The sequence below is a fragment of the Vipera ursinii genome (genome assembly GCF_947247035.1).
Source record: "Vipera ursinii genome assembly, chromosome: 7".
Taxonomy (NCBI): Eukaryota; Metazoa; Chordata; class Lepidosauria; order Squamata; family Viperidae; genus Vipera; species Vipera ursinii.
The window spans coordinates 56,298,797-56,311,952 of NC_139521.1; the positions used below are offsets into that span (position 1 = coordinate 56,298,797).

At 43.2% G+C, this 13,156-nt stretch overlaps 1 long non-coding RNA gene across 1 annotated transcript in view; it reads left to right on the forward strand.

Moving 5' to 3' along the window:
* The window catches only part of LOC310643071, a 937,169-nt gene that overhangs the window by 324,646 nt on the left and 599,367 nt on the right, over positions 1-13,156 (forward strand). The window lies entirely within an intron of this gene.

A 13,156-nucleotide genomic window follows, 5' to 3' on the forward strand; every position in this document is an offset into this window, starting at 1 on the left:
ATTTTTAATCCATCTACTTAGAATGTAAAGTAGGCAGTCCACGACTTAACAATTACAAGTGGGACCAGAGCTTCCGTTGTAAATGTTAAGTGAGGGATGCCTAATTTTATGGTCTTTTTGCCAGGATTGTGTGAATTACAGGGTCTTTAAGCAAATCTGGCTTCCCTTGGGGACTTTGCTTGTTGGAAGCAACAAGGTGGGAAAGTGGCAAGTGTGACCCGAACACACTGCAAACATGGCCAAAAATGGCCACAATTCAATATTAGTAAGAAAAAGGGAACATTCATAGTTAAAATTAGGCAATCCTCCAATGGGCAAGTCAATATGAAGAATGTACTCATTTGTGAAAAGATCGTAGGAGTATACATTAGAAGGCCTGCAGTTGAAATTTGAGCTAGGGGTTTGATACCACGCAGCTGATAAGAACATTGAGGACAATCTCCAGATAATAAAAAAGCCATGTGTAGGAGATGACCAGGATGAACCCGAGGGAGGGGGTCAAATGCATCATAAGTCGTGAGTCTCTTCACGCCCATAAGAGATCTAAGTCCAGCCCACCTTGAATTCCTTATCTACCACCAAATTGATTATTAGTAGTTCAGATTTTTGTAGAGAGCTTAAGCTTAAAATAAATCTTCATACCACATTCAACTGCCTGGATCTCCTGATTTCCCTGGTGCTTGACAGAATGCAAAGAAGACTTTATAATGGGAGATTTCAGTTACCTTTGCATAAACTGGGTATGTTCCTGTTCAAGACATGAAAAAGAAATCAAGTTTTTATATACCTTAAATGATTGTGCCTTAGTTGTTTCTTGAAAAATGAAGCAAACTACATTTAATTCTAATAGTGGCTAAGAGTTTCTGCAACAGTGAGTGGCCTATAAATGTAATAAATAATCTGTTGTGTGGTGTAACTGTTGGGGATCTGTTGCTGTCTTTCATTCTCTTGTCAACTGCAGGTCACTACCGGATTCCATGATATGGGACAAATGGGTGGATGTGGTGGCTCAGTTCTGAAACTGCTCTGGATTTGCCTAGGCAAAGTTGGTCAATGCAATTCTAGGCTGCTTTAATAGAGGAATAGAATTAAGATCACCTCACTTTATAATCTCTTGGTAAGACCATATTTGGACTATTGCATCCATTTTTGGTTGCCATGATATAAAAAAGAAATTGAGACTATAGAAAGAGTGTAGAGAAGAGCAACAAAGATGATTAGGAGACTGGAGACTAAAACATACAAAAAATGGTTGCAGAAATTGGATATGTCTAGTTTAATGAAAAGAAGGGCTGGGATGACATGATAGCAGTGTTTCAATATCTAAGGGGCTGCCAGAAAGAAGAAAGAGTCTATTCGCCAAAGCACCTGAAGGTAGGACAAGAAGCAATGGATGGAAACTAATCAAGCAGAGAACCAACCTAGAACTGAGAAATTTCCTAACAGAATAATTAATCAGTGGAACGACTTGCCTCCAGAAGTTGTGGTGCTTCAATACAGGAGGTTTTGAAAAAGAGATTGGAGAACCATTTGTCTGAAGTGGTATAGGGTTTTCTTGCTTGAATAAGGGATTGGACTAGAAGACTTCCAAAGTCCCTTCTAACTGTTATACTGTTAAATGAATGGCTACTACACTAGAGAAGAAGAGAGTTCTGGGGATAAGTGCCAAAATGTTATCCTCAGGAACAGGAAGTGGAAGCTGCCTGTTCATGTCCCCCCTCCCCACAATAAAATTGCCAGTCCTCACTTTGACAGGTCTGACTCACTTGGCAGTCATCAGGACCCCTGCCAGTTTGTAGCCTGCCAGCTGTATCCATGGGGTTGGTCACTCAAATTCATTTATTTTAGAGTCACAGGATCCCATTTGAGAACTCTGTCCTAATATAGGCCTGTTAGCAAGATGATATTGCTAAGCAATTCCTCTTAAAGCTATACACGCTCAAGATCAAAATTCTGAACTGAGATGTAGACGTTTTTTCTGTCAGTGAAGGCTAAGGAACTTGGCTTAGATCTAGGACCCTGAGTTTTACAGCCTGGATTGCTCAATATGAACAGACCTGGAATTGTTGCAAACAAAACTATTAAAACAAAAGTCTGGAGCAGGACCAAAGGATTTGAGTTGTAAATACTATTATATCTGCAATTAAAAATAGATAAAATAATGATTTATGTCTCTGTGACTTCAGTTTTGTCATCTCTGTAAATGCATGTTTTCATAGCTAGAAAATTGTTAAGACAGATATCATGTTTTCCTACTTTGTCATCAAAATGGCATAATTTCCTGATAGTTTTAAAATAAGTTTATTGTTTTATGTGCTTCCATTACAGTGATGTGCATCTGGAATATTTGCCTTTAGGAATAAATGATGCAAATTGCAGAGCATAAAATGAAATGGCAAAACCAGAAATGCAGATAGCTGCTCATTGCTAATCTTATTAGTTTGAAAAACATTGCTGGCATTTTGTGAATCTATTTATCTTTATTTATATTACAAATGAAGCCCCTTTTCTAGACTTTTCAGCCTATTCAAAACACCTAATTAAAAACTACTGCAATATATTATTAGTTGCATAAAATCCAGTTACAAGAAAGGATTAAATAGCAAAAATAAACTGTTTAGAAAAAATTATGTTATATAAAATTTATTTATTCTGTGGAACCAATACTTCCCTAAATGAATAAAAAGCCTTCAAAAATAGATGATTTGAAAGAGTTAGGCATATACTCTTGTTACTAAGCAAGTCCTAATTTTGAGCATCTTGAAAAGAAAGGTTAATTATTGGATGCCAGTATGGATTTGTCAATAAGGAGTCTTACTAACTTTTAATTGAAGGTGATCATCAATAGTTCCTATCAAATTGGCCTGAGATATCTTGTAGGGTACCATAAGGTTGAATCCTGGGTTCTTATTAAAAATAATAATGGCTTTCAGGCAGAGAGGGCAAATATGTAAATGTCATAACATCAAATAGTATAACCAATCTTCTAGAAAACAGAAATAAAATTCAAAACCATCTTATGATTTATTTATTTATTTATTTTATTTTATTAGATTTATATACCGCCCCTCTCCAAGGACTCGGGGTGGTGTACAGGGCAAAAAACACTAACAACACACAAGATATAAAAATTAAAATAAGATTAAATCAATAGCCCTAAGTAATAAATACATTCTAAAATTTAAAATTTTTAAAATATAACTCTAAAATGCAATCCCTCAGTCCAGGCCGGCCTGTTCAAACAACCAAGTCTTCAGGTCACAGCGAAACGAGCGAAGGTCGGGAGCCATCCGAAGCTCAACTGGAAGCTGATTCCACAGGGCAGGCGCGCCCACAGAGAATGCTCTCCCCCTGAGAGCTGCCAGTCGACATTCCCTGACCGACGGCACCCTGAGGAGGCCCTCTGTGGGAGCGCACAGGGTGATGGGAAGTTAACGCCAGCAAGAGGTGCTCCCGTAAATAACCCGGACCCATGCCATTTAGGGCTTTATAGGTCATCACCAGCACCTTGAATCTCACTCGGAAGACAACTGGAAGCCAATGCAGCTCGCAGAGCAGAGGTGTTACATGGGAGTATCGGGAGACCCCCATCACAACTCGCGCGGCTGCATTCTGCACCAGCTGGAGCCTCCGAGTGGCATTCAAGGGCAGCCCCATGTAGAGAGCATTGCAGTAGTCTATCCGAGAGGTCACGAGCGCATGAGTGACTGTGCGTAGGGCGTCCCGGTCCAAATAGGGCCGCAACTGGCGCACCAGGCGAACCTGGGCAAAAGCCCCCCTAGTCACAGCTCCTATATGATCTTCAAAATTGAGCTGTAAATCAAGGAGGACACCCAAGTTGTGAGCCCTATCTACGGGGGGTAACACCTCACCCCCTATAGATAACGATGGAATAGAATGGAAACCCGAGATGCCAATACGCACAGCCACTCGGTCTTGTTGGGATTTAGACGAAGCCTGTTCCTCCCCATCCAGACCCTCACCGCCTCCAGGCAACGGGACATCACAGAAAGGGCATCACTGAGTTGATCTGGGGTGGAAATAAAAAGCTGGGTATCATCAGCGTACTGATGATACCCCACCCCAAAACCACAAATGATCTTGCCCAGTGGCTTCATATAGATGTTGAACGGGAGAGGCGAGAGGACCGACCCCTGAGGGACTCCACAAACAAGAGGCCTCGAGGCCGACCTCTGTCCCCCTGTCAACACTGACTGCGAACGACCCAGAAGGTAGGAGGAGAACCACTGTAAAACAGTGCCACCCACTCCCAACCCCCTGAGGCGCCGCAGTAAGATACCATGGTCGATGGTATCAAAAGCCGCTGAGAGGTCTAGAGAAAGAAGAGAAAGCTTCTTTAGAGAAAGAAGCTTCAAAAAACAAAATAAATAAGGAGAAATGAAATTTTTTTCACCCTAAGAAAGAGAAATCTAATGCATGGGGATGGTATTGGGAATCCTACATCTGACAATATGAACAAGATTTTTAAATAATACTTGAGCATAAAATGAATGTAAATGATTAGTGTGATATGGCTGCAAAAACGTGAATTATATGTTGCCCTTATAAAGTATTCTTTCAAAATAGTTGGAAGTAATGATAGTAATAGCTCCATTTTATTTTTCATTTATTAGAGCCTAGCTTGAGATATAGTGTTTTAAAATTTAAACCTTTAGCTTGAACAGAGAAAAAGATGATCAGAGGTTATAATTAAATACTAGTAGAGACACTGAAGGAACTATGAAAGTTTACCTTTAACAAGAGATCATTAAAAGTAGGAGAGAAAATGTGATAGCAGCCAGAGTTGTGATAGGTGTAACCAGGTGCTTGAAGCATCACTTCATATATGTTGCCTGGTGGTGCCTTGGTTAAAGTGCAATGCTGTAGGCAAATCTGCCCACAGCCTGCAGTTCGATCCTGACATGGCTCGAGGTTGACTCAATATTCATCCTTTTGAGGTTGGTAAAAGGAGGACCCAGATTGTTGGGGTCAATATGCAAATAATGCTTACATAGCAAACCACCCAATACTGCTGTAAAGTGCTATGGGTCGGTTTATAAGCCTAAAATGCTTTTGCTAAAAAAAGTTGGCCTTCAAGCATGCAATAGGGGCACCAGCTTGATTTTTTTGGAGGGTGGGTGGGGAGACATTCTTGTCAGTGGACACCTCCAATAGCAATATCCAAATATCTCCAAGGATATGACTCCTGAAAACTTTCAAAAGCCGAAAAGGGTATGACAAAAGAAGATCAAGACTGGTTCAGAATGCAGGAAATAGATTAATGGGTTTATACATAAGAAAGAGACTAATACAATACTTCTTTCACTTGACTGCATGTTTATAAAAGTATACATTCAGTGCTTGAAGGAAATAAATTAAGGTTAAAACAATGTATATTATTGATAAAATATCATATAATAGTGTTATAATATAGTTACTCAAGAACTATGATTGACTCTCACTCACTAGATCTGTTCAAGCAGAAGTTAGATAGCCATCTAGAATATTTCAATTTGGATCCACTGGGGTGCTGGAATAAATGGCTCAAATGACTCTTTCCAATTCTAGCATATGCAGATTTTTATGTAAATAAACATGGAGGTGTCTGGAGCAACCATAGCAGTTTGATTAAATAATTTTCTTCTATTTACAGTATATTTATTTATTTATTTTTATTTTTATTCCATTTATATCCCGCCCTTCTCCGAAGACTCAGGGCGGCTTACAAGCTTAGCAGTAGCCTTCATTCTATGTATATGCCTGCTTGTTAGGGCTTTCACCACCACCCCCAAGCAGCATTATTTCAAAGTCAGCTTAATTGCCCCCAACAATCTGGGTCCTCACTGATTAAATATATTCCATCAAGTCAATGTTGACTCTTAGTGACCATACAGATATACTTTCTGCAGTATAACCTTAGTCTCATCCTTTAGGTCTCTCAAAGGTACACCCATCGCCACTGTAATGAGTCCATCCATCTTGCTGCTAGTCTCTTTCCTTCTACTTTTCCTAGCATTATGGACTTCTCAAGAGAATAATGTATTTGTACTGAAGATAATATAAGCATGCATTGGTAAAGGAAGTTTCTAATAAGAACAAGGTGTATGTAATATGTATTAAAGATGCATAACTAGAAGCCTCTAGGCAAAAACTGGCTCCCATGTGGCAAAAGAGAAGGAGGATCAAAGACTGTCATTGTTGGCAGTAGAGCTGCAGGCTCTTGAAGAGAGGTCTTTGCTGAGCACTTCCAATCCTTCAATGGGAAGCCCTTTGGTGAAACTGCTGATCAACAAAAGGGATTTTCATCAGGAAAGTCCTCTGGCATTCCATGGAAAATGATGCTTTTTCCATCCCTGTGGAGTTTGTAAGCCAAGTTCATTCATAATAAAGCTTCAATTGTCTGACCTACAAACATTGTATTTGTACAGCTTGCCAGAAGGGGTTGGGCAGCAGAGAAGTAATTCCCCTGCAACCTAGCATCGGACTTTAAAGTCACATCTGCAACTCCTAAAAGGCAATTAATGTCCCCAAGTTTAAATCCCCCCCAGTCCACCCCATTTCCATAATATTCAATGAGACTTGCAAGTAATCAAAGGAATTTTTTTCCAGACTTGGAATTCCTAATGCACAGTGCCATTATGGGGAACTAACCATCCAGTATATCTTATCCTATACAAGTAAATAAATTGCAGTGGAACTGAAATAGGTACTTGATTCTTGAGCTGAGTCTTTCCCCTGGGGAAAATGTCATCCTCAGTACCCATTTTATATTATCATTAATGGACTGCTGCATATGCTGAAACTCTTACCTTTGTTCTTTTCTTTTTCCAGTGATGGATAGATTGAAAATGCTTAGTTTTTTGAATGGTGTTTTTCCCAGATGGCCCTTTAGAATGTGTGTTCCTCCATCCAGTTCCCCTGATATTTGCTGTTAAAAGTATAATCAAGAAAAGTTGTGGTTTCCAGTATAATTAAGATTAGTTAGTAAGGATGTGGTGTAGTTGCTTGCAGCTTGATTCAGAGGGAGGCTATTGGCCCTGAAATGTTGAGAGATCACTTTGGAAGATAAATCAAAACATCTGCCTGAATTTGAAACTTTATTATTGTATCTGCATGCTGTCTAATTAAGTAACCCACACTACTGGAGAGTGAAAAGTGTGTGAAAACATTGCAGGTGTATACATGAGATCCATTTTACTGTACTTAGTAATAGATGGGTGGGAGATTAAATAATCCTCACTGCTTCACAGATTGTCTAACTTTTTCTGTGGTTGAACTCACTTTCTCTGGTAAATTATTTAGAAGATGAACAAAATATATAGAACATATGTTACATGTGCAGGCTAAATTAGTGACCAGTTAATTCCTGTCAGAAAATAATGATCAAATAATACATAATTAAAGTTCCTGAAAACTCACTTGATCAGTCATGTTTAGTCTTAGTAATGAAAGCTGACCTTATTTTGCATGGGGATTGTTAAGACAATTGACTCAGTTGGTCCTGCTGATGATTAACTTCTTAGCAGAATGTTTTCCCCTTTGAATTTAGTAGGTAAACATTACACAAAAGAGAAAACCAAGTCTTAGTATGTTAGAACACTGAATGGTAAGGTAGGCAAATAAAGCAAGCTGATCATTTCAAGTAAATTGGTTTAGCATGAGTTATTTAATACATAAAAAGTTAAGTTATCCTGACATTCAGAATTGAAAATTGAAAAGTTTATCACAGCCCAAGGTTTGTTTTGTTTTATTTTTGTAAGGAGGTACTGTCTCTGGCCATCTACATTTATCCTAACTCCTGTATTGTGAAACCTCTTTGATCACAGTACTGTTTCAAAGTTTTTATACAGAATTATTTACAACTGCTATAATTTCTACATATCTCTAAATTGCTACTCTATGAAGTGCTATCATCATTGACAGCATCATGGTCAGTGTTTGTGTCTTTCTGTGTGCATACTTGGAAGAAACTTTTAAAAGCTATTGGAAACAATTATAAAAGAAAAATTAAAAAATTGAGATCGATAGACTAGCTGTGTTGGATTTTATTGACAGCTTTGTCAATAAATTTGTTTTATCACGGCACAAATATCAGAATTTTGTTTTTCTATGATCGCCAGATCATTTTGGTTGTTTTCTTTCTCTGCCTCATCATTTTTTAATTATGGAGAGCATGACGGCCAAAGCAGAGAACATATAAAATGGGAAAGTGCGTAATTTTTTAAATTAAAAAATAATGCATCTAAGTTTAGTTTTCCTGAAAATATAATACACACAGTGCCGAAAACATAATCAAATACATGTTTTGGCTGACACTTTTAACACTAATCGTTGGCTAGCATTTTGTGAATTCTTATGAAGGGTGTTATTTGAGGGAAAAGACTATTAAAACAAGTAGAATCTACTAAGGCCGCAGACCAAAAGAGGTAGACATTAGCTTCCTAGCATCACTGATACATTGACCTGGAAAATGTGTATAGAGAGCACCGGCCTGCATCACGACGAAACCGCACCCACCCCATTGCCGGCAATGGGGAAAAAGCTCCGCGCGATGTCACGTGACGTCGCAAATTTGACATCTGGTTTAGATAGATTTCACCCAGCAGTAAATTTGGTAGTAAGTGAAAGTTGTCAGTGAAAATTATCTTGAAGTCTTTATTGATAAGGGAGGGAGAAAGGAGGAAGCAAACTGACCAGAACTGAAGGCAGCTATGAGATTAAGTCCCCATTCATTTAGCACATTAATTGCTACAGAGAGAAGCATCAACTGAAGTTAGCAAAAAGCAATGAAAGTATATAAACACAGCAAGGAGAGATGGAGAAATAAAGTTAAGAGGCTGATAGAGCAACCTAAAAACAGTTAAAAAAGGGGGGTCTTTGTAACACTAACATGTAAATACTATTTCACCCATTGGTCTAGAGATGCAGTTTAGTCCCACTAATGGTTTTTTACCAGAAGGAAGGGTGAAGCCACACTTTCTGCTTGGACCAGCCCAAGAACAGGCCATTGACCACTTCCTGAATGCAAGAACAGATGACATCCACTTCCTCCCACTCAAAGCAACCCACTGTTATGTTTTCCAGCTTCAGATCAAAATTTATCTTTTCTGACCCAAGTTGTTTAAAACTTTTCAGAGCACATGATCTCTAGGACTTCATTCCATGCTAGCAGCATCACCAGCTCTGACTGGCTGTGATGCCTGACCTACCCCTCCTTTCTGGCAGTTTATCATCTTGTGTGAACCTGGATTTTGCCCTAGGCTGCTAGAGGGCTATGTTCTTTACTATCATACAGGGCTTTTTTTGTCATAGAACGCTCAGAACGGAGTTCCGGCACCTTTTTTGGATGGAACCTTGTAGGGTAGGCAAGGCGGGTTGTATGATATGTGTGAGTTCCGGCACCTTTTTCTTTTACAAAAAAAGCACTGCTATCATATGATCTTGGCCTGCTTTGCCAATGAACTATCCTCAAACCTAGAAACTTTTGCTCTATTCAGCTTTTTCTATTTCTGCCAGGCTGGCTGAACCATGTTCTCCTTGCTTTCTTGCCCATAATATTTTCAAAGTTTAACTTCCCTTTCTTAATTTTTAAACAACTTAAGTTGCTGCTCTTTCTATGAAGCCAAATTATCAGTTCTTCCTTACTACAACAGTTACATGGACCTGCAGAGGAACTGTACACCATTTCTTGTTACTCTGATTATTGTAGCATCAATAAGGAAACAAAGAAAAAATTGAAGGGATCTGCATTAGTAACGAAGGAGATACTGTGGGCAAGATGCATATGGAGGTGTCCATATATGGAAAATCTGTAAAGGCAAAGGAAGCATACAGTACAAAAAAATTCCAAAAGACCAGTGTATAGAGAGCTCAGCCACCAAAGCTTGCCTTCCATGGATGAAAGGGATGGTTAAGAAACAAAGGAACAACCAATCAGGCGTTTTAGTAGCCATAACCAAAAGGAGAAGGAAGAGTCATAAACACTAGCTAGCCTTACCCTGTTTCTAATCCATTGGCACTTTATACTGCTGTGCAGGGGGCATGCGGGGGGGGGGGGGGAGGAAGTGAACAATTTTGAACCAGTTTTGACAGCTTTTTGTTGTGGATTTCACCAAGACCTCTTTCCTGCTGACAGCTACAGATGCAGGGAATAAGACCTGCATACTTCTTTCTGGAAGACTTGGATATTCTCTTCAAGCTCTGTTTCCTGCTGCCCCTCAAACCAATGCATCTTAGTTCCTTTTCTGTCTACAAAATAACTTTACTCTTATGCACATCTATAACAGCATCTTGGCTCTATTTACACTATCCCCACTCTCACATTATAGAAAGGTAAGGGACTGTGAGAGTGATGAGCTCAAGGGACTGATAACCTGGAGGCCAACCTGGAGATGGCCAGGCAGGGTCAGGGGCCTCCATTACAAGACCAACAAGAGGCCCCTGGTTAAGTTTCTTGTTAAGTTTTTTGTTGGGTTAGGGAGGGGGGCGGGAAAAGAGTATGGCTGCTCGGGGAAGGCAGGCCTTCCGAGTGCCATAACGCAGGCCAGGCTTGGTGAGAAACGAGGACCAGTCGCCGACAATATCCAAAGGTGCACTGACGAACATCCTATTCCCAGGATGGTGGGGAACGGCAGAAGGTGCACAAACAGAGGGCCACATCATCACCGGGAGTGTCATCTCCGCTCTGTACAAGCGGTGAGACGCTCCGACCCTCTGTACTTCCCCGGAGGACCCGGGAGCGAAGGTGTGCAGCCTCCTATGCTGAGGCTGGTCTACCTGAATGCCAGGTCCGTAGCTAACAAGGCACATCTTGTTCGTGACCTAGTGGAGAGTGAGCACGCGGACCTGGCTTGCATCACGGAAACCTGGCTGGGCCAAGAGGGTGGTGTCCCTCTGGTTGACCTCTGCCCGCCAGGTTTCCAGGTGCTGCACCAGCCTCGGACCCACGGGAGGGGCGGGGGAGTGGCAGTTATCATCAGGGAATCCCTTAGCCCGCGAGAGATCACCGTCCCTCAGATGGTCGGGTGTGAGTCTCTCCTACTGAGATACGGCCCGGGAGCGCAGTTGGGCCTGCTGCTAGCATACCTACCACCTAATCGTGCAGCAGCAGCCCTGCCTGAGCTACTCGATGTCCTCTCAGGGTTGGTGGTTGAATTCCCAAGACTCATGGTCTTGGGCGACTTTAACCTACCGTCCCTGGGAGGATCGTCCGATCTGGCTCGGGAGTTCATGGCTTCCATGACGGCCATGGACCTGTCGCAAATAATTTCTGGACCGACTCATGAGAGAGGCCACACCCCAGACTTAGTGTTCTTGTCTGGACGGTGGCGCGATGATATCGGTGGGGGTGCCACGACTGTTATGCCCCTGTCATGGACCGATCATCACCTCGTGCGGCTAGACTTCCCCTTTGCCACCCCCCGCCGTGGGTGCACGGTGCCAACCAGATGGTACCGCCCTAGGCGCCTAATGGACCCTGATAGGTTCCAGGCAGCGCTGGGGGACGCACATGCACTCCCTGCTCACAGCTCGGCAGATGCCTTAGTGGAAGCCTGGGAGAAGGCAGCCACGGAGGCTCTTGACCGAGTTGCACCCATGCGGCCTCTGACCCGGCGCAGATCCCAGCGAGCCCCATGGTTCACCGCGGAGCTCCGGGAAATGAAGCGTCGGAGACGGGGCCTAGAGAGCCATTGGAGATCCAGTCGATCCGAATCCGACCGATTGCGATTAAGAAGCCTCACCAGGTCTTATCTCGCTGCGATAAGGGTGGCAAAATCCAACTACTTTTCCACCCTCATCGCGTCCGCAGATAACCGCCCGGCTGCCTTGTTCAGGGTGACTCGCTCCCTACTGAACCAAGAGGTGAGGGAGGAACCCTTGCAGGGCCGAGCCGAGGAATTCGGTCAATATCTGCTGGATAAAATTGCTCGGATCCGAACCGGCCTGGACTCCAACTGGGCTGAGTTGGAAGAACAAGGCATGGACAGTCTTGTCGACGTCACCTGGGAGGAATTTGATCCTGTGACTCCCAAGGAAGTGGACAGGATTATGAGGAGGCTGAGCTCCTCCACATGCTTACTGGACCCGTGCCCTTCATGGCTGGCATATGCAGCTCGAGAGGGGACACGAGGCTGGTTCCTGGCGGTCATCTCCGCTTCTCTGAGTGAGGGTCACTTCCCCACCGCCTTGAAGGAGGCGGTGGTGAGACCTCTCCTCAAGAAGCCCACCTTGGACCCATCCTCATTGAATAACTTTCGTCCAGTCTCCAATCTTCGCTTCCTTGCGAAGGTTGTTGAGAGCGTGGTGGCGCACCAACTCCCTCAGATCCTGGATGAAGCGGTTTATCTAGACCCGTACCAATCGGGCTTCAGGCCGGGGTACAGCACGGAGACGGCATTGGTCGCTCTGATAAATGATCTCTGGAGAGCCCGGGACAGGGGCCATTCCTCTGTCCTAGTCTTATTAGACCTCTCGGCGGCTTTCGATACCATCGACCATGGTATCTTGCTGCGACGCCTCAGGGGACTGGGAGTGGGAGGCACGGTTCTGCGCTGGTTCTCCTCCTTTCTCCAGGGTCGCTCGCAGTCGGTGTTGGCAGGAGGACAGAGGTCGACCCCGAGGCCTCTCGCTTGCGGAGTACCTCAGGGGTCGGTCCTCTCGCCTCTCCTGTTCAACATCTACATGAAACCGCTGGGCGAGATCATTCGCAGCTTTGGAGTAGGGTACCATCAGTATGCTGATGACACCCAGCTTTTCATCTCAACTCCAAACAACATCAGTGATGCCCTCGACGTGATGTCCCGCTGCCTGAAAGCGGTCCGGGAATGGATGGGGAGGAACAGGCTTCAACTGAACCCGGACAAGACTGAATGGCTGTACGTACCGGCTAGCCAGGATACTCAGAACATCCCATCCCTTAACATCGGGGACGAGTTACTACCCCCTGTTGATAGGGCCCGCAACCTGGGTGTCCTCCTTGACTCGCAGCTCTCCCTGGAAGATCACATAGGAGCTGTGACCAAGGGGGCCTTCTCCCGGGTTCGACTAGTTCGCCAATTACGGCCTTATCTGGACCTGGATGCCTTACGTACAGTCACCCATGCGCTTGTGACCTCTCGCCTAGACTACTGTAACGCTCTCTACTTGGGGCTGCCCT